This window comes from Musa acuminata, chromosome BXJ3-11 (assembly GCF_036884655.1).
Source record: "Musa acuminata AAA Group cultivar baxijiao chromosome BXJ3-11, Cavendish_Baxijiao_AAA, whole genome shotgun sequence".
NCBI lineage: Eukaryota > Viridiplantae > Streptophyta > Magnoliopsida > Zingiberales > Musaceae > Musa > Musa acuminata.
Genome location: NC_088359.1, coordinates 14,049,352 through 14,071,603, shown reverse-complemented (window position 1 = coordinate 14,071,603; position 22,252 = coordinate 14,049,352). Strand labels below are relative to the sequence as shown.

General features: G+C 40.3%; 1 pseudogene; it reads left to right on the top strand.

Annotated features, from left to right (window-relative positions):
- Nucleotides 1-11,691, top strand: part of LOC104001004 (probable inorganic phosphate transporter 1-4) — an 80,498-nt pseudogene extending 68,807 nt beyond the window's left edge.
- Nucleotides 11,692-22,252: the final 10,561 nt, after the last annotated feature.

Sequence of the window (22,252 nt, the reverse complement as noted above, 5' to 3'; positions counted from 1 at the left end):
TTGTAATTTGCATTGTCTATGAAGTGTTTTTCGGAGATGATTGCTTGTGGATCCCGATTCAGGCGTTCTCTCTTGCCCGTTCTCTCTTTTGTTGGTCCTAAGGGACAATGGGAGTCTTCGGGGAGGCTGACCTTTGTGGACGGACAGGCAAGGGTGCCGCACGACTTAGGCAAAACCAGCTAAGTCTGTGTCAGCCTGGCAAAGCTCGATGATTGAGCCTCTAGGCGGTGCCACCTCCTGTCAGGGGCGGTTGCACCTCCTGCCAAAGCGCGAAGATTGAGCTAAGGCGGTGCCACTGCCTGACTGAGGCGGTTGCACCGCTCAGCCAGAGCTCGGAGACCGAGCCCAGGCGGTGCCACCTCCTGTCAGGGGCGGTTGCACCTCCTGCCATAGCTCGAAGACTGAGCTCAAGCGGTACCACCGCCTGACTGAGGCGGTTGAACCGCCTGGCAGAAATCAAGGTCTGAATGGGTTGATCTAGTCGGCCCAATTTGGGTTTTTCAGGGGCCCAATTGCCCCAAGATTAAGTTAATGGGATCACCTCCCATTTCCAACTTAATCATTGTGCTAACTACGATATTTCCTAAGACATTTACTGTAACTTGCTCCGGTGCGTCAATCGCTTCTTCCGACGAGCTTCCGGCGAACTTCTGTCGATCATCCGATGAACCCTCGGTGATGCTCCTGCGGACTTCCGGCAAACTCCTAGACTTGCGACGATCCACTTGGCGAGTTCCGACATGCTTCTTTGGCAAGCTCATGGACTTCTCGGATTTGTTCCCGTAGAACCTCCGACGACTGTCCGAACTTCCGTCGAACTCTCGAACTCCCAACGTGATCATTGTCTTGACTCCGGCGCAACTCCTGCTGCATATCTTACTTTCATCGTAGTTAATCCAGCATACTTATCTCAACATATAGATTAGATAACAAATGACAATTGACTTCATCATCAAAATCCGAGATTCAACAATCTCCCCCTTTTTGACGATGGCAATCAATTGATAATGGAGTTAACCTTAACTCCCCCTGTCTATATGCCATACTTGAGATAAGTCATTCTTGAATTCAAAACCTTTGAATTCAAGAGACATATTTATAAGTTAAAATCATTTAAACTTATCAATACTCCCATCATGATTCCCATCATGATGTATCTCTCTGAAGATGATGTCAAGGCTTGACATTCATTTTCAAATTTTACATTACAAGTTTGAATGATGGTAATAATAGCAATTCATCATATTGTAAGATATCAACATGTAAAACTGCGAAGTAAGATTTTGATATCATTACATGATACAAACAAGGCATAATGCAAATTATAGAAATCATAGCAAATTATGGCAATCATAACATCAATTCATATATCTCTTGGTGATGCAAGCATGGCATTAATACTCATATATTTCTCCCCCTTTGTCATCAACAAAAAGTGTGGTAATTGTGATACCAGGAGAACAATATAAGCGAATTTTGAGCATAAGTGTGATGCCTTTACTAGGTTCATGTCATTTTCAATAGTGAGTCAATTATGCAACCATGACATGGAGATATCAATTCTGTTTTTACCCCGCATCTCGACCATCTATTTGTGAGTTTACTTTAAATGAAGTTAAAATTGATGAGAGATTAAATCTTGCTTCATTTTCACAAGGATCAAGATATGTATTAGAAACGAATCCTTGTTAGTAAAAAATACTATCATTCATATAATCAGGAATCATTTTATTAAATATATTTCTTTAAAGAATATTCTTCACATAGGTGTATGAGAGATGTATTTCATATGTCAACAATGATGAGAATTAAACTCGTTATGACATATGCTATATTAAGTCCGAAAGAGGATAATGTATCAAGAAACTCCGATTTTTAAGAGAATCCGAAAACGAAATTAAGACTTTCATGCATTCGGACGAGACTGTGCTATTGATTTTCAAATATGATCATGAAGATAAAATATGCTTATCATTATGGAAATATTTATATTCATACACATAATTTCTAACATGTAATTGTGTAAAATCATCATAGCAATTAAGTGAAATTGATCAATCAATCAATAAAGTCCGAAAAATAATTTCAACAAGTTTATGTATTCGGACACATCAAGATTCCTAATTCTCTTCTTATGAAATCAAATTGTTCCTCACTTAGAGGTTTTGTAAAAATATCAGCTAGTTGATGTTTAGTGTCAATGAACTCTATGATTACATCATGATTAGTAACATGATATCGTATAAAGTAATGTCTAATATCAATATGTTTTGTTCTTGAGTGTTGTATAGGATTCTTTGTTAAACATATTACACTTGTGTTATCACATTTAATGGGAATATTTTAAAGATGAACTTTATAATCTTCTAAGGTGTTTTTCATCCATACAACTTGTGCACAGCATGCACTTGCTGCAATATATTCAGCTTCGGTTGTTGATATCTAAGTATTCTTTTAACTGCTTTGAGATGAGATATCTTAGGGTTTCATTGAAATCTAGCACAAAGTCCTACACTGAACATGATATCTAGTCTAGTTGCAGTGAGGTAAAGTAAACTTCCTATTATGCCCCTATAAGTTTTTTTATCGAAGCTTTCTCCACTTTCATCAATTTCTAACTTAGTGGAGGTGTGTTGAATCTCGTATTTTGATGATGAAACCACTTGATATGTATTTATAATTTAAACTGCATTTTGAGTGATGCAGGTCTACTCGATCAGGATTAGATAGTTAACGCAGGAGGAATTGACGTTGCGCCGGAGGAGATCACATCAAGATATTGGACGGCAGAAGGCTTCGGGCGTAGGGCATCGGGCCAAGGAGAGCGAAATTGCGCCAAGGATATCGGGGTTACGGAGGTCAACCGCCGATTGGGCAACAAGCCGCAAGAGAGGACGATGCATCGAAGAATCAGACGAAGCGCCAACCAAAGACATGCCAGGCAACAGAATGTCAATTCGCGTTGTAATAATTGTCTAGATTGGAGTAGAGTTTTAGCTCGTGTGTGCAGGATTAACTATGATAACGATGAAGACATAAAGCAAAACAAAGTGTCGGAGTCAAGCACGAAGGATTCATTGCGAGTTCGAGAATTCGACAGAAGTCCGAAGGTTCGTCGGGAATGCTGCCGGAACTAGCCGAGAATGAGTAGGGAGCTTGCCGAAGGGTTTTTCGGAAGCTCGCCGGAAGGTTCGTTGGAAGTTCGCGAAGCTCGCCGAGAAATATCGGAGCTTGCCGAAGAAGCTCGTTGGAACTCGTCAAGATCAAATCATGAAGTCTAGGAGCTTGCCGGGAGTCCGCAAAATTGTTTCTGAGAGTTTATCGGAAAACCGTCGGAAGTTCGTCGGAAGCTCGCCGGAAGAAGTCTTGACTTACGGACTTTGTAATAGCTTAGAAAATGTCTTTAAATTCGTAGTTAGCACATTACTTAGGGTTAGGATTAGGTGTTAATCCTATAAACCAAGTAGGGGCCAATTGGGCTCTAGTTCGGACCGGTTTAGGCTAATTTTGGAGCCCAACCAGTGAGCTGAAATAATGTAGGCGGTGGCACCGCCTAGCACCCGAGAGCCAGGCGGTGGCACCGCCCAGCACCCGAGAGCTAGGCGGTGGCACCGCTAGCATTGGGAACCAAAGAGAATTGAAATTTTGGAGCCCAAATTTGAATCCTCTTGAGGCCTATAAATACCCCTCAAATCTCAACTGAGATCACAACCTTTTGAAAAGCAATAGTTTGAGTTAAGAGCCTTAGAATAGTCTTTGCAAGCCTTGTTTTTCATATTGCTTAAGTGTTCACCTCCTCCCATCTTGTTGAAAAGAATTGTAAGAGGGTGAACCACTTGTAAAGGTTGTAAGAGGGGTATTAGTCCTTCCCCTACAAGAAATTTGCTAGTGGAAGTTGGAAGCCTCTTCGAAGAAGGCTTCGCAAGTGGATGTAGGTCATTGTGACCGAACCACTTTAAAAACTGCTGCATTATCTAGTTTGCATCCTTCTCTTGCCATTTACATACTGCAAACTTCTCTACTTAGTTACTACGCTTCCATACGTTTCTAAGTTATCAAGCTTCTAAAATCGGTTTCCATTGATATTACGATTTCATCATACGAAAGATTTATCAAAACCAAAGTTTTAATCCGCTGCACTAATTCACCCCCCCCCCCTCTTAGTGCCGCTCCGATCCTAACAATTGGTATCAGAGCCCGGTATTTCTCATTTCGGATTTACACCGAGAGAAATGGCTCTTCATGGCTTTCAAGAGGGCTTATCGGTTTTTCGTCCACCGTTGTTTAACGGATTGGACTACACTTATTGGAAAACTCGAATGAGAGTTTTCTTGATTTCTATGAATTTGGATTTATAGAATATCATTGAAAACAGTTTTCAACTTCCCTCTAAACCGATGAATGAATGGTCGGATTTGGAGAAGAAGTATTTTTCTTTAAACGCAAAGGCTATGAATTCCTTATTTTGCGCTTTGGACAAAACTGAGTTCAATCGGATTTCAACATGCGAAATGGCTTTTGATATTTGGCGAACACTTGAAATCACGCACGAGGGAACTAGTAGAGTCAAAGACTCGAAAGTTAACATTTTATTATATGATTTTGAGCTTTTTCGAATGCAACCAAGCGAGACTATAGGCGACATGTACACCCGTTTCACGGATGTCGTCAATAATCTAAGTGTTCTTGGTAAATCTTTTTCGAATTTTGATCTCGTGAGCAAGATCTTAAGATCTCTTCCAAAAAGGTGGGATCCTAAAATAACCGCAATACAAGAAACAAAAGATTTAAATATTTTTTCACTTGAAGAACTAATTGGTTCATTGATGACATATTAAATGGTTCACAATACACATGATGAACATGATGAACAAAATCACCTTCCAAAGAATAGGAAGGATTTGGAACTCCGGACAAATGAATACCACTTGAGCGATGACTCAAGTGATGAGGACAATGTTGAACTTGAACTTCGAACACTAAATCTTAATTAGTTTATTAAATAAAAATCTAAAATAAACAATGAACTTGAACGGAGGAAGAGGCCAAAGAAGAGGAAGGCAACCAAGGATGAATCAAAAACTTCCAAAGGCGAAACGGCGAATTGGGCTTTGACGGGCTTCGACTACAAGGTGAGTAACTCAACTCTCTTGAATTATTTTGAAATTACTTAAAGCCCTTCATGAGTGCTTAATTTAGATAGTAGGAATAGGAAATAAAAAAATTATTTTCAAAAATCATATCATGTTTTTCTTTGTAGCATCTTTGAAAAATTAAAAAATTTGATCATGAAAAGTATATTGCAAAGGTTTCATGCATGTTATGTTTTGAAATGTTGAATGATGCAATATTAGGGATGATAATATGATATGTGATAATGTTTAGGATTAATTCATACATATGTATACGTCATGCATGAGTTTGTGAAGTAAATGTTGATTTGAACCTCTCATTTTAGATTAATATGCTTTTGGTCTAATCGTTTTTATGATGAATTAAGATGACATTCTCATGACATATTAAGATGACATAGTGCATGTACATCTATGTTTGAATTTCTTGATAGTCTTTTGATGATAGACGTGATATCATGATGTGTTTTAACGGCTTCATGACGAAACTTATGTTTCAATTTTAAAAGATGATACTTGTTTTCACAAAAAGACTTGAATACCCTCACATGAAATCAATTGTATGAAATGGAAATAATTTTCTATCCTATTGAGATTATTGAATTTATTTTACCAATCTTGTGAATCTCATGAAAATAAACATGATGAATATTTTATAAATGAGTTGTCTTACAAGATTTTGCCTTTACGTCTTGAACTGTCATGCTTCTATTTATTTGGCATATAAAGACTAAGGCATGCTTAGATGAAAAAGAATCACTTAAAAAATACTTTTCCCATCTGATCGAGATTAATGATTTCATGATATTTTGTGAAACTCGAAATTGATTTTGATGACTTGATTATGAGTTTCAAGTTACCGATTTGATTTGAATAAGTTTTATTTAAATCATAATCTTGATCTTGCAAAATTGGAATCATAAATAATATCTTTTGAAATTCATGAATTGAAACTCATAATATGAAAGTATTGGTATTCATGACTTGAATTTGATTGAAACATTGCATGCTTAAATTAATCATTCTCCTATGTTTCAAAAATTCTTTAAAAGCCTTATGAGATGATTGAAAATTAATTTGCTTTATAATGAATCACGAATCATGACTTGATCTATGATATTGATATATTGGTTGTATAATTCTTTTGCTCTATTAAAAGGATTTATTGAATGACTCATGTCCTTCTTGAATTTTCTTGATATCATGACATGATTTTGTAAGTTGGCTTATATAATGATTAAAATCTTTTGGCCATTGACAAAGGGGGAGAAATATATGAATTGATACTATGAGTACCATATTTGAATGATAAATATATGAATTAATGCTATAAGTGCCATATTTGAATTTGAATTATGTTAAGATATCAAAAGAAGCTTGCATCGAAATATATGGTAAATTGATAATCGAAATGCTATGATTGCCATATGCCATGTTTGCATCATATTAAGATATCAAGAACTTGCATTGTAATTTTACTTGCTGATATCTTGTCATGTGATGAAATGCTACGATTCGTTGCTAAAATGATGCATGCAATACTTATGCTTTTTATGTGATATATTACATATGATGTGAATCATGATTAATATTGCCTTAATTTGAATTCAAGGTTTATCTCAATTATGGAATTTTTAAATAAGAATGATTACTCACCTTTGTCATGATTTAGAAATTGACATAAAGGGTCTTCCCTTCCTTTTGACAATGACTAAGGGGGAGATAGCTAGCTTGCACAATTCAAGAAGAAAGCAAAAATTGCACTTCTCAAAAGAGAAGAAATTGCTATCTTGAACATCACCGAGAATTGCTAGCTTGAAACATCAAGAAAGTACAAAAATGTGCTATCGTGCCTATCTCAAGAAAAGCAAATATGCCAACTTGCATATATTTGAATTTGCTAGCTTATAAAACTTGCATATTTCAAGAAGCAAGAGTTGCTTTCTTGAACATCTCTAAATTGCTAGCTTGCAAGTTCTAAAATGTTGTAAAATTGCTAGATTGCATGATGATAAAAATTTAATATTATGTTTTTCATGCAATGAGTTGAACCTATATAACAAACACTTGATTGTGGTAGTTCTCCTTTTTGTTAATGACAAAGGGGGAGAAGTTTGTTGATGACATGACATGTGATGCATAAGTTTATGCATATGTTCATGATGATGTGTTGCAAGTATTCATGATGAATATTGCAATGACTTGAATTCAGTTTGAATTCAAGGTTCTATCAATATGACATATTGATAGGGGGAGTTTGTTTAAACTCCGGGAGTTAAGGTTAACTCCATCATCAAGTGGTTGTCATCATCAAAAAGGGGGAGATTATTGAATCTCGTATTTTGATGATGAAACCACTTGATATGTGTTTATAATTTAAACTGCATTTTGAGTGATGCAGGTCTACTCGATCAGGATTAGATAATTAACGCAGGAGGAATTGACGTTGCGCCGGAGGAGATTACATCAAGATATTGGACGGCAGAAGGCTTCGAACGTCGGGCATCGGGCCAAGGAGAGCGAAATTACGCCAAGGATATCGGGGTTGCGGAGGTCAATCGTCGATTGGGCAACAAGCCGCAAGAGAGGACGATGCACCTAAGAATCGGACGAAGCGCCAACCAATGACGTGCCGGGCAACAGAATATCAATTCGCGTTGTAATAATTGTCTAGATCGGAGTAGAGTTTTAGCTTGTGTGTGCAGGATTAACTACGATAACGACGAAGACATAAAGCAAAACAAAGTGTCGGAGTCAAGCACAAAGGATTCATTGTGAGTTCGAGAGTTCGACGGAAGTCCGAAGGTTCGTCGGGAATGCTGCTGGAACTAGCCGAGAATGAGTAGGGAGCTTGCCGAAGGGTTTTTCGGAAGCTCGCCGGAAGGTTCGTTGGAAGTTCGCGGAGCTCGCCGAGAAAGATCGGAGCTTGCTGAAGAAGCTCATTGGAACTCGTCAAGATCAAATCGTGAAGTCTAGGAGCATGCCGGGAGTCCGCAGAATGGTTTCTGAGAGTTTATCGGAAAACCGTCGGAAGTTCGCCAAAAGCTTGCCGGAAGAAGTCTTGACTTACGGACTTTGTAATAGCTTAGAAAATGTCTTTAAATTCGTAGTTAGCACATTACTTAGGGTTAGGATTAGGTGTTAATCCTATAAACCATGTAGGGGCCAATTGGGCTCTAGTTTGGACTGGTTTGGGCCAATTTTGGAGCCCAACCAGTGAGCTGAAATAGTATAGGCGGTGGCACCGCCTGGGCTGGGCGGTGGCACCGCTTGGCTGGGCTGTGGCACCGCTTGGCTGGGCTGTGGCACCGCCAGCATCGGGAACCAAAGAGAATTCAAATTTTGGAGCCCAAATTTGAATCCTCTTGAGGCCTATAAATACCCTTCAAATCTCAACTGAGATCACAACATTTTGAAAAGCAATAGTTTGAGTTAAGAGCCTTAGAATAGTCTTTGCAAGCCTTGTTTTTCATATTGCTTAAGTGTTCACCTCCTCCCATCTTGTTGAAAAGAATTGTAAGAGTGTGAACCACTTGTAAAGGTTGTAAGAGGGGTATTAGTCCTTCCCCTACAAGAAATTTGCTAGTGGAAGTTGGAAGCCTCTTCGAAGAAGGCTTCGCAAGTGGATGTAGGTCATTTTGACCGAACCACTTTAAAAACTGCTGCGTTATCTGGTTTGCAACCTACTCTTGCCATTTACATACTACAAACTTCTCTACTTAGTTACTACGCTTCCATACGTTTCTAAGTTATCAAGCTTTTAAAATCGGTTTCCATTGATATTGCTTTTCATCATACGAAAGATTTATCAAAATCGAAGTTTTAATCCGCTGCACTAATTCACCCCCCCCTCTTAGTGCCGCTCCGATCCTAACAAGGTGCTCATAGGAGTGTTAATAGCTTTTGAGCTATTCATATTAAACTTTTTTAGCAAATTCATAGCATATTTGGTTTGACTAATAAAGATGCCATTGCTTAGTTATTTGATTTGTAAGCCTAAGAAGAATGTTAACTCTCCCATTAAACTCATTTCGAATTCAAGACTCATAGTTTTAGCAAAAGATTCACAAAGAGATTCATTCGTAGAACCAAAGATAATATCATCAACATAAATCGGAACAATGAGAAAATTATTTTCAAAATTCTTGATGAACAATGTAGTATCAACCTTGCCTTTTGTGAAATTATTTTCAATAAGAAAGGAACTAAGTCTCTCATACCAAGCCCTCGGAGCTTGTTTTAAACCATAGAGAGCTTTAGTTAATCCAAACACACGAATAGGGAGGCTATTATTTTCAAATCCAGGAGGTTGTTGAACATAGACTTCTTCGGAAATAAAGCCATTAAGAAAAGCGCTTTTAACATCCATTTGAAACAACTTAAAATTATTACTACTAGCGTAGGCAAGGAGCATCCTTATGGCTTCTAATCGAGCCACAGGAGCGAAGGTTTCTTCGTAATCGATACCTTCTTCTTGGTTGAAACCTTTGGCCACTAATCTAGCCTTGTTTCTAACCACGATACCATATTCATCTTACTTGTTTCTAAAAACCCATTTAGTACCAATAACTAAATGGTCATTTGGCCTAGGAACAAGCTTCCACACCTCATTTCTCTCAAATTGATTTAATTCATCTTGCATTGCGATAATCCATGAATCATCTTTCATGGCTTCGTCAACACATTTGGGTTCAATTTGGGAGAGAAAAGCGGCGTTGGAACAAAAATTTTTAAGAGAAGAACGTGTTTGAACCCCCTTTGATGTGTCTCCTAAGATTAGCTCCTTAGGATGAGCATCTACATACTTCCAATCCTTGGGTAAGGATGTTTCGGAAGTGGATGCATCCAAGTTGCTAGTTGGAGACGGGGTTTCATTTAAATTCAAGGAATCAAAATTAACATCTTCATCAAAATTGTTTTTCCTGATTTCGGAAATCTCATTGAAAACAACATGAATGGATTCATCAACAATTAAAGTTCTTTTATTGAAGATACGAAAACACTTACACCCAAGAAAGATTCCTTCATCGGATTTAGCATCAAATTTTCCTAAATTATCTTTTTCATTCAAGATAAAACACTTACACCCAAAGACTTTAAAATATGAAACATTGGGTTTTTTCTTATTCCATAACTCATAGAGAGTTTTGGTGAGTAAGGGTCTTACTAGAACTCTATTCAAAATATAGCATGTAGTGTTTACGGCTTCGGCCCAAAAATATTTGGGTAGGCTATGTTCATTCAACATGGTTCTTGCCATTTATTATAAATTTTGATTTTTTCTTTCTACTACTCCATTTTGTTGAGGATTTCTAGGAGTAGAGAAATTATGGTTGCATCCATTGAGTTCACAAAATTATTGGAAATCATAGTTTTGAAATTCACCACCGTGATCACTTCTAATTGACGAAATCATAGAACCCTTCTCATTTTGAACAAGTTTACAAAACTTGGTAAAATATCTAAAGCATTCATTTTTCTGTTTTAAGAAGTAAGTCCATGTGTATCTACTATAGTCATCCACAATGACGAAGGTGTATTTGCTACCTCCTAGGCTTGATGTAGAGATTGGTCCGAACAAGTCCATATGGATCAATTGTAAGGGCCTAGAGGTGCTTATTTGATTCTTAGATTTGAAACTACCCTTAATTTGTTTACCTAATTGGCAAGCATCACATACATTATCTTTGATGAACTTGATATGAGGAATTCCTCTTACAAGTTCTTTAGATGATATTTGAGTGATTAGTTTCATGCTAGCATGACCTAATCTTCTATGCCATAGCCAAGTATCCTCATTCAAAACCGAAAAACACATTTCATTACACAAATCATTGATGTCAATAGTGTATATGTTATTTTATTTTAATACAATCATAGATGTGTTTTTGTGTGGTTTTTCAATGATGCAAGCATTAGATTCGAATATGACAATATATCCTTTATCACATAATTGACTAATGCTCAAGAGGTTATGTTTTAAACCATCTACTAACAAAACATCTTCGATAAAGAAGTTGGATTTCTTACCTATGGTTCCTTTGCTAATGATTTTACCCTTGTTGTTGTCTCCGAAGGTGACATAGCCTTCGTCTATGCTAGTGAGCTTAGAGAATTGAGATGGATCTCCGGTCATATGCCTTGAGCATCCACTATCAAGGTACCATCTCTTACTCCTAGCTTGCGATGGTATAGGTTTCTACAAGAAAGGATGATCTTTAGGTACCCATTTGCTTTTGGGTGCCTCAAAAATAGATCTACATTGTTTATCATTTTGCATAGAATTTATCATGGTTCCTTTAGGAACCCAAATTAATTTGTTCGGACTAATTTTCTTGAATGGACAATAATGCGTTTTGTGTCCAAGTTTACAACAAAAGTTGCATTTGCTTTGGTGTCGAACATGTAAGATAGGGCCTTTCATGAAGGTGGTTGGATTTTGGTGAGGACTTCTCACAAATCCGATTCGACTTCTTTTGGGAACGTGACCATTGTTTGCAGGGATCATGTTCAAGGACTTGCTACCAACCTCGAATTTCTTCAAGGTTTCCTTAAGTAGCAAAATTTCCTTTTGGAGAGTTTCTAGATCATGGCATTTTATGCATGAACCTAAACTATCATGATATTCAGTTTTTAACTTATCGAAATTGCAAGTAAGACTATCATGCTCCTTTTTTAGCAATTTATATTTTCTACTAATAATCTTGCATTCATCAAATAAGTCATGGAAGGCATTTAATAATTTATCAAATGATAAATCTGCATCTATTAAATTCGTTACCTCCTCTCCGATGGCCATTAAGGCGTAATGAGCAACTTGCTCGGTGTTGGACTCCTCGTCTTCGGACGCGCTCGAGTTATCCCACGTTGCTTTGAGCGCCTTCTTCTTTGATGTTCTCTTTTTGACTTAGGGACAATCACTTTTGTAGTGTCCCGGCTTTTTGCATTCGTAGCAAATAACTTGGTCCTTCTTGGGTTCAAGTTTATTTTTTGTCATTCTTAAACTTGTTTCTTTTAATGAATTTTTTAAATTTTCTTGTTACAAGTGCCAAGTCATCATCACAGTCCTCATCACTTGAGTTTTCTCTCAAGTGGTCTTCTGAAGTTCTAAGTGCCATATCCTTCCTGTTCTTTGGAAGGATGTCTTCTTGCTCTTCATGAGCTTGGCAAGTCATCTCGTAGGTCATTAATGACCTGATTAGTTCTTCAAGAGGGAAGTTGTTTAGATATTTTGCCTCTTGAATAGCAGTAACTTTAGGATCTCGACTTTTAGGAAGGGATCTTAGAATCTTATTTATGAGCTCAAAATCCGAAAAACTTTTTCCGAGTCCTTTTAGACCGTTGACGACATCCGTGAAACGGGTAAACATGTCGCCAATAGTCTCACTCAGTTTCATCCGGAAAAGTTTGAAAGAATGTAACAAAAGATTGATTTTTGACTCTTTCACTCTACTTGTGCCTTCGTTAGTCACTTCGAGTGTGTGCCAAATATCAAATGCGGTTTTACAAACAGAAACACGGTTGAACTCGTTTTTATCAAGTGCACAAAATAAGGCATTCATAGCCTTTGTATTAAGAGCGAAAGCCTTCTTCTCCAATTCATTCCAATCGATCATTGGAAGAGAAGACTTCGAAAATCCATTTTCGACAAGATTCCAAAGTTCAAAATCCATAGAAATAAGAAAGATCCTCATTCGGGTCTTCCAATAGGTGTAGTTTGTCCCATTGAACATGGGTTGACGTGTAATAGAATGGCCCTCTTGGTTTCCGGCATATGCCATCTCTCTTTGGTTTTAATCTGTTTGAGAGTTAACCCCGCTCTGATACCAATTGTTAGGATCAAGAGCACTAAGAGGGGGAGGGGGTGAATTAGTGCAACGGAAAACCTTCTACGATTAAAAAAAAACTGCGTTCGTTCGATAAAAGTGATTTCAGTAAGAAAGCCGATTCGTAAATCACTTTAATTTTTGATTAAGCGAGTTGCAGCAAAGATATAAATGTAGTTTGCAGTTATGGTTCAAATCAGATAGTAGGCGCAAACTGAAATATGATATTCGTATAAAAAAATTGATTTACGTCTAAATGCTGATTCGTAAATCACTTGATTAAGCGAGATGCAGTTAAAGCAAGGATATAATGGCAGTTTGCAGTTATGATAGAAATCAAAACGTAAACGCAAACTAAAATATGATGATCGTACGATAAAACTGATTTACGTCTAAACGCCGATTCAGAAAGTGCAAAGTTGAAACCCAATCGTATATGCGTAGAAAGCAGTAAGCTTTTGAGGAGGTTTGCAGTAAAGATAAGATGCTCAAAGTAAATGCAAACCGAGATTTAGAGTGGTTCGGTCAATCTTGACCTACTCCACTTTTGGCTTCCTCCACCGACGAGGTCACCGAGGTCAACTAGAGGCCTTCCTTAAATAGGCGAAGGCCAACCACCCTTTTACAGTTTCACTCCTTTTGACAGGCTTAGGAGACAACCCTTACAGAATTTCCTTTCCTCTCTTAACAAATTAGAACTTGGAAGAAAAGAGGAAGAAGAACTTTCAAATCATACAACACTTTTGAGCTCTAAAAATCACAAAGTAAAATCAGAATTTCGGTGGTTTCTAGGTGCCCTTTCAGTGCTGAAAGGGTGGGGTATTTATAGGCCCCAAACCAGTTTGAATTTGGAGCTCAAAACTGTCAATTCCCGGAATTCCAGGATCTGGCGGTTGCACCGCCTGGCAGAGCTCGATGACTGAGCCTCTGGGCGGTGCCACCTCCTGTCAGGTGCGGTTGCACCTCCTGCCAGAGCTCGAAGACTGAGCTCAAGCAGTGCCACCGCCTAACTGAGGCGGTTGCACCGCTCAGCTAGAGCTCGGAGACCGAGCCCAGGCGGTGCCACCTCTTGTCAGGGGCGGTTGCACCTCTTGCCATAGCTCGAAGATTGAGCTCAAGCGGTGCCATCGCCTGACTGAGGCGGTTGAACCGCCTGGCAGAAATCAGGGTCCGAATGGGTTGATCCATTCGGCCCAATTTGGGTTTTTTAGGGGCCCAATTGCCCCAAGATTAAGTTAATGGGATCACCTCCCATTTCCAACTTAATCATTGTGCTAACTATGATATTTCCTAAGACATTTACTGCAACTTGCTCCGGTGCGTCAATCGCTTCTTCCAGCGAGCTTCCGACGAACTTCTGTCGATCATCCGATGAACCCTCGGTGATGCTCCTGCGGACTTCCGGCAAACTCCTAGACTTGCGACGATACACTTGGCGAGTTCCAACGAGCTTCTTTGGCAAGCTCATGGACTTCTCGGATTTGTTCCCGCAGAACCTCCGACGACTGTCCGAACTTCCGTCGAACTCTCGAACTCCCAACGTGATCATTTTCTTGACTCCAGCGCAACTCCTGCTGCATATCTTACTTTCATCGTAGTTAATCCTGTACACTTATCTCAATATATAGATTAGATAACAAATGACAATTGACTTCATCATCAAAATCCGAGATTCAACAAATCTTTCATACGATAAAAATCGAACTTGAAAAGCTTGACTTGAACGCGTGTTTGTAAAGGTGTGCAGCAAAGGTAATGAGGAAATAAAGCACGTAAGAAGGTTTGCAGTAATGTAAATAGCAATAAGAAAATGAAACCAGAGATCACGCCAATTTTAAAGTGGTTCGATCAAATGACCTACATCCACTTGCGAGGCCCTCTTCGATGAGGCTCCCACCTTCCACTAGCAAATCTCTTGAAGGGGAAGGGCAAATACCCCTCTTACAACCTTTTACAAGCGGTTCACACTCTTACAAATTTTCAGTAAGAAAGAATGAGGTGAACACTCTAACAAATTGAAAATAAGACTTGCTAAGACTTTTCTAAGACATTTTTCTCAATCTATTGCTTTTCAAAAAGTTGTAATCTCAACTGAGAATTGAGGGGTATTTATAGGCCTCAAGAGGATTCAAATTTGGGCTCCAAATTTTGAATTCTCTTGGGTTTCTGAGGCTAGCAGTGCCACCGCCTGTTAGTGTCTAACATTGACAATGTACTGGCGGTGCCACCGCCCAGTCCGGCGGTGCCACTGCAGGACATCTCGGGTTCTGGGCGGTACCACCGTTCAGTCCAGTGGTGCCACCGCTCAGTTCTCGGGTTCTAGGCGGTGCCACCACCTAATCTGGCGTTGCCACCGCCTACACTATTTCAGCTCACTGGTTGGGCACCAAACTTGGCCCAAACCAGTCAGAACTCGGGCTCAATTGGCCTCTACTTGGGTTATAGGATTAACACCTAATCCTAACCCTAATTAATGTACTAACTACGAATTTAAAGATATTTTCTAAGCTATTACAAAGTCTGCAAGTCAAGACTTCTTTCGGCGAGCTTTCGGCGAACTTTCGGCGGTCTTCCGATAAACTCTCGAAAACCATTCTGCGGACTCCCGACAAGCTCATAGACTTCACGATTTGATCTTGGCGAGTTCCAACGAGCTTCTTTGGCAAGCTCCGATCTTTCTCGGCAAGCTCCGCGAACTTCCCACGAACCTTCCGATGAGGTTCCGAAAAACCCTTCGTCAAGCTCCTTACTCATTCTCAGCTAGTTCCGACAGCATTCCCTACATACCTTCGGACTTCCGTTGAACTCTCGAACTCCCAACGAATCCTTCGCGCTTGACTCCGGCACTTTGTTTCGCTTTATGTCTTCATCGTTATCGTAGTTAATCCTGCACACACAAGCCAAAACTCTACTCCGATCTAGACAATTATTACAACACGAATTGACATTCTGTTGCCTGGCACGTCATTGGTTGGCGCTTCGTCCGATTCAGTGCATCGTCCTCTCTTGCGGCTTGTTGCCCAATCGACGGTTGACCTCCGCAACCCCGATATCCTTGGAGCAATTCCGCTCTCCTTGGCCCGATGCCCGACGTCCGAAGCCTTCTGTTGTCCAATATCCTAACGTGATCTCCTCCAGCGCAATATTAATTCCTCCTGCGTCAATTGTCTAATCCTGATCGAGTAGACCTGCATCACTCAAAATGTAGTTAAACATCTAAACACAATCAATTAGTTTCATCATCAAAATTCTCGATTCAACAACTGTGATAGTGGATGCTCAAGGCTAGACGAAGGATATGTCACCTTCAGAGATAACAACAAGGGTAAAATCATTGGCAAAGGAACCATAGGTAACACAACCAACTTTTTTTATTAAAGATGTGTTGTTAGTTGATTGCTTAAAGCATAACCTTTTGAGCATTAGTCAATTATGTGATAAAGGATATATTGTTAGATTTGAATCGAATGCTTGTATTATAGAAAAACTATACAAAAACATATCTATGATAGCCCTAAAACAAAATAATATATATACTATCAATATTGATGATCTTTGTAATGAAATGTGTCTTTCGATTTTAAATGATGATGCTTGGCTTTGGCATAGGAGATTCGGTCATGCTAGCATGAAACTAATATCTCAAATCTCATCTAAAGAACTTGTAAAAAGAATTCCTCATAATAAGTTCATTAAAGACAATATATGTGATGTATGTCAATTAGGAAAACAAATAAAAAGTAGCTTCAAAACAAAGAACCAAATAAGCACCTCTAAACCATTGCAATTGATCCATATAGACTTGTTCGGACCAATTGCTACATCAAGCCTAGAAGGTAGTAAATACGCCTTTGTTATCGTGGATGATTATAGTAGATACACATAGACTTACTTTTTGACACACAAAAGTGATTGCTTTAGGTATTTCTCTAAGTTTTGTAAACTTGTTCAAAACGAAAAGGGTTTTATGATTTCATCAATTTAAAGTGATCACAGTGGTGAATTTCAAAACCATGATTTCCAAGAATTTTATGAATCCAATGGATACAACCACAATTTTTCTACTCCAAGAAATTCTCAACAAAATGAAGTAGTAGAAAGAAAAAATTGAAACTTACAAGAAATGACAAAAATCATATTAAATGAACATAGCCTACCTAAATATTATTGGGCCAAAGCCATAAATATGACATGCTATGTCATGAATAGGATTCTAGTAAGACTATTACTCTCCAAAACTCCTTATGAGTTATGGAACAACAAAAAACCTAACGTTTCATATTTTAAAGTTTCCAGATGTAAATGCTTTATCTTGAATGAAAATGATATCTTAGGAAAGTTTGATGCAAAATCCGATGAAAGAATTTTTCTTGGTTATTCTTCTATTTCTAAGGTTTTTTGTATTTTTAATAAAAGAACCTTGATTATAGAAGAGTCTATTCATGTGGTTTTTAATGAAGTATTCATAACTAAGAAAAATAATTTTGATGATGATCTTAACTTTGATGCATTAAATTTAAATAAAACTCTTTCTCCATCTAGCAACTTGGATGCATCTTCTTCCAAAACATCCTTACCTAAGGAATGGAGGTATGTAGATGCTCATCTTAAGGAACTAATCATAGGAGACACATCAAAAGGGGGTTCAAACTTGTTCTTCTCTTAAGAAATTTTGTGCCAATGTCGCTTTTCTCTCCCAAATTAAACCTAAATGCATTGACGAGGCCTTGAAAGATAATTCATGGGTTGTCACAATGCAAGAAAAGTTAAATCAATTTGAGAAAAATGAGGTATGGAAGCTTGTTCTAAGGCTAAATGACCATTTAGTTATTGGGACTAAATGGGTCTTTATAAACAAGCAAGATGAATTTGATATCGTAGTAAGAAACAAGGCTACATTAGTGACCAACGGTTTCAACCAAGAAGAAGGTATCGATTATGAAGAAACCTTTACTCCTATGACACGATTAGAAGCCATAAGGATGCTCATTGCTTATGCTAGTAGTAATAATTTTAAGTTGTTTCAAATGGATGTTAAAAGTTCTTTTTTTAATTACTTTATTTTCGAAGAAGTTTATGTTAAACAATCCCCCAGATTTGAGAATGATAAGTTCCTCAATCATGTGTGTAAATTGATTAAAGCTCTCTATGGTTTAAAACAAGCCCCAAGTGGTCGAGGAACCAATGACAAGCCGGACAACATGATTAATGCTTAGTATTAATTATCTAGATCGAAGTATGTTTTATATGTGCAGGATTAACTATGATAGTAAAACATTAAGCAAAATGAAGTCCCGGACTCAAGGACGCGATTTCGTTGGGAGTTCGATAGTTCATCAGAAGTCTAAACGTTCATCGGAAGTTCTATCGGAACCAATCGAGAAGTCTCGGAGCTTGCTAGAGAAGCTCATCGGAACTCACCAAGAAGATCGTCGTGAAATCCAGGAGCTTGTCGAGAGTCCGCCAGAACATTGCCGAGAGATCGTCGAAAGATCGCCGGAAGAAACCAGACTTATCTTTCTTAGATTATGTCTTAGGAATCGTAGTTAACACATAATTAGAGTTATGATTGGGAGGTAATCCTATTACTCTGTTAGGGGCCAACTAGGCCCAAAGTTGGATTGGTTTGGGCCAGATTCAAGGCCCAACTAGGGTACTGAAACCCTGGTCGACGGTGGCACCACCTAGGGAACAGCACCCCAGGAAACCTGGGCGATGGTACCGCTTGCAGCAATGCTGCCGATGGTGGTACTGCCCCTGTTCGGTGGTGGTACTGCCTAGCCGCAGATCCTACGGCGGTAGTACTGCCTAGGAACGGTGGTGGTACCACCAGTACCCAGGAAACCTGGGATGAGACCTTTTTAGGCTCCAAGTTTAAATTAACTTGAAGCCTATAAATACCCCTCTCATCCCTGATTAAAAACACATAAGCACAGAGAATTCAAAAGTGAGAAAACGTTGTAATCTCTTTAGAAATTCCCTCCTCCACTCTAAGTTTAGAATTCTATAAGAGAGTGTTAGAGTTTGTTTAGTCCTGATGGACTATGGGTGGAACTCTATAAATAGGGATGTAATTGCTTCTTTTCAGTTATCTATGAAAAATATTATTCTATCTTTTAACAAACCCTAGGAGGCCAATCCCCTCGAAGCGATCAAGGAGGGTCGATCCCCTCGAAGCGATCAAGGAGAGCCGATCCCCTCGAAGAGATCAAGGAGGGCCGATCCCCTCGAAGTGATCATCCCCTTTCTCCTCTTCTTTTTTACGATAAGACTTTAGGGTCTTATCATTTGGTAGCAGAGCGACGATAAGACTTTAGGGTCTTATCATTTGATATCAGAGCATTCCCATTTCTTCCCTTTCTTCCACTATAAGACACCCAGGGTCTTATTATTTGGTATCAAAGCATCCCCATTTCTCCCCTTTCTTCTACGATAAGACTTTAGGGTCTTATCATTTGGTATCAGAGCGACGATAAGACTTTAGGGTCTTACCAGTTGGTATCAGAGCGACGATCCTTGGCGTTCTCGCTGTGTTGCCATAGCTATCATTCAAAAAATATATATATTTTTTTTTGTGAGAAAGGGTGAAGCCAGTAGCCGCGCACGCTGTTCCTTCTCAACCGAGAAGGAACCTTTGCTTCCCTGCGCCGACCACCACTGCCTCTTCTCCACCGCCAGCACTGCTTCCCAGCCGACGACCACTGCCGCCGCTGCTCCTTGCCCAGTGCCCACCACAGCGGTTGCGCCCCGGCCAGCAACCTCCTCTCCTCGCTTGCCCATCTCGCCCGAGCAAGTAGGTTGCGGCCGTTGTTTCCCAGCCAGCAGACCACTCCTCGTAGTCGTTCGTCGGCGACGCTGCCCTAGCCAGACCGCCACTCACCTCCCAACCGCCGCTCCCCCTTGCTCTGCATCTTTTGTAACCGAAATAAGGCAATCACGGGCAACTCACATCTGCTGCCCTTGTTTCCAACCGCCGCTGTCGCCTTCCAGCCGCTGCTCCCCCGTGCGACGTCCGTCGCTCGCCTCCCAGCCACTGCTCCCGCTCGCTTCCCAACCGTTGCTCCCCCTTGCTCTGCATCGGTGGTGACCGAAACAGGGGAGTTATCACCGTCGTAGTCGTGGGTCCCCTTGCTGTCGTAGTCGCGGATCCCCTTGTTGCTGCGAACGCTGGTTGCCACCACCGTCGCCACTACTGCCCAGCCAGCGACGACGCCGCTCGTCGCCCAGCCTACCACGACCCTCGCTGCCTCCTTCTCCATCGCCGCCGCTGTGCTCCGGCCAACAACGACTACTGCTGCCAGCCACCGCAGCATTCACCTCAACCCCCTCGATCTGCACCGTTGCTGCAGCCCCCTTGCTCTGCATCTTTGTCGCTGCCGCCGGTTGCCACCACTGCAGCCTCAACCCTGGCCGCTTCAACGCCACTTCCCTCTTGTTCTGCCTCCGCTGCTACAGTTATTGGTTACCATCACCATAGCCTCAACCCGGCTGCTCGGCGATTGCTTCCTTGGGTCACAGTAGTCACAACCATCGCCTTTCAGCCTCGGCGCTCTCATCTCACACAGTGACAAAAACACAGGGCAGCAACTCTTCCTCCATCGCAGCCACCGCAGCGGTGAGTCCTTGCCGGCGCTACCCCCAACCACACCACCATCACTGCCTCCCAGCCCTCAGCAACAGCGATCCCTCCACGCAGCGACTGCAACAAGCATCGTTGCCTCTCACCAGCGCCTCCTTCCGTCGTGTGACAGAAATAGAGCAACGCTGCCTTCCATCCGCGCCATCACAGCCATCGCAGTGGTGAGTCCTTGGCGGTGCTGCCCCAACCGCACCACCATCGCTACCTCCAAGCTCTCAGCAACAACGATCCCTCTACGCAGCGACCGCAACAAGCATCGCTGCCTCCCACGTGGCGACCGCAGCTACATCCCCGCATCCTCGCAGCAACCCTTTATTCCCATAGTGTTGCCACCGACTGCGTCACCATAGCAGCACCGAATAGGGAAGTGATTGATGCCCTTGACCAACACCAAAAATAGGAGTTGAGATTACAGATTTGCAGTCTTACGAAATGGCCACCGATAACTCAATGAAAGCACAAATGGAAGCATTGGAAATTAGAATTGAGAACTGGTTGCAAGAAGTACTTAATGATTTCAAAAAGGACTTACTGGGGAGCCTTAGTAAATTTCAACAAGGTGGGAGCTCAAGTTCTACATTACACAGATCTGGAAATACTAGAAAAGGGCTCCAAGATTGTGACACAATCTACTCGTACATGAAGGTGGATGGACAGCTCGCCAAAATTTGTCAGACTTCTACAGTGTTGGAATATCATAGTAGGTTTGAAAGAATGTCAAATCAAGCTAGAGATTGGTCGGAACGATAACTTTTGGATACATTTATTGAAGGGCTTATTCCAGAGATTCGGTGTGAAGTTAAGGCTCATCAACCCCGCACTATGATAGCTGCGATCTCATTCACACATCTACATGAGAAAAAAATCAATAGGGAAAATCATGGAAACAGAAGTGACAACAACCAGATGATTAGTAAGCCACTAGCCCCATCTATTCCCAACCAAAGCCTTGACACCCGAAGACTAACCCAAGAAGAACTCAATGAAAGATTAGCAAAGGGTTTGCACTATGATGAAAAGTGGAGTATGGAGCACCAATGTAAACAAGGGCAACATATGATGATTGAGCCAATTGGAGAGGAACCGAAAGCAGAAGAGTTGGACTCCGATTATGAAGGTTTGGAAACTAATGAAGATATTGAAGCCATCACACATACAGTGCATGCATTGGCTAGCTATGCTAACCCACAAACTATGAAAATCAGAGGAACTTTGAAGCATCAGCCTGTCATTATGTTGATTGATACGTGCAGCACTAATAATTTTATGGACAGTGAGACTGTTGACCGATTGGCCCACCACATTGAAGACTATGATAGATTCGAAGTAAAGATCGTTGATGGACGAATTTTCACTTGTGATAGGAAAGGTTCAAAGGTAAAATTGATTATACAGGGCCAGAAGTTTCATGCAACGATTACTACACTGAAAGATCGACCTGTTGCTTACACTATCAAAAAGTGGAGACCATACTTACTTGATCAACGGGTTGTGATGCGTTGCAGATAGTCTATGGCTAAAGTGCTGAAAGAGAAGCTCCCCGAGATTGATGTTGCTCAGCCTTGAGGACAAGGCTGATTTAAAGAGGGAGGAACTGTTAGGACCTTTTTTCTGAGCTTTTGAATAATGTTTATTGAGTTTGTTTAGTCCAGTTG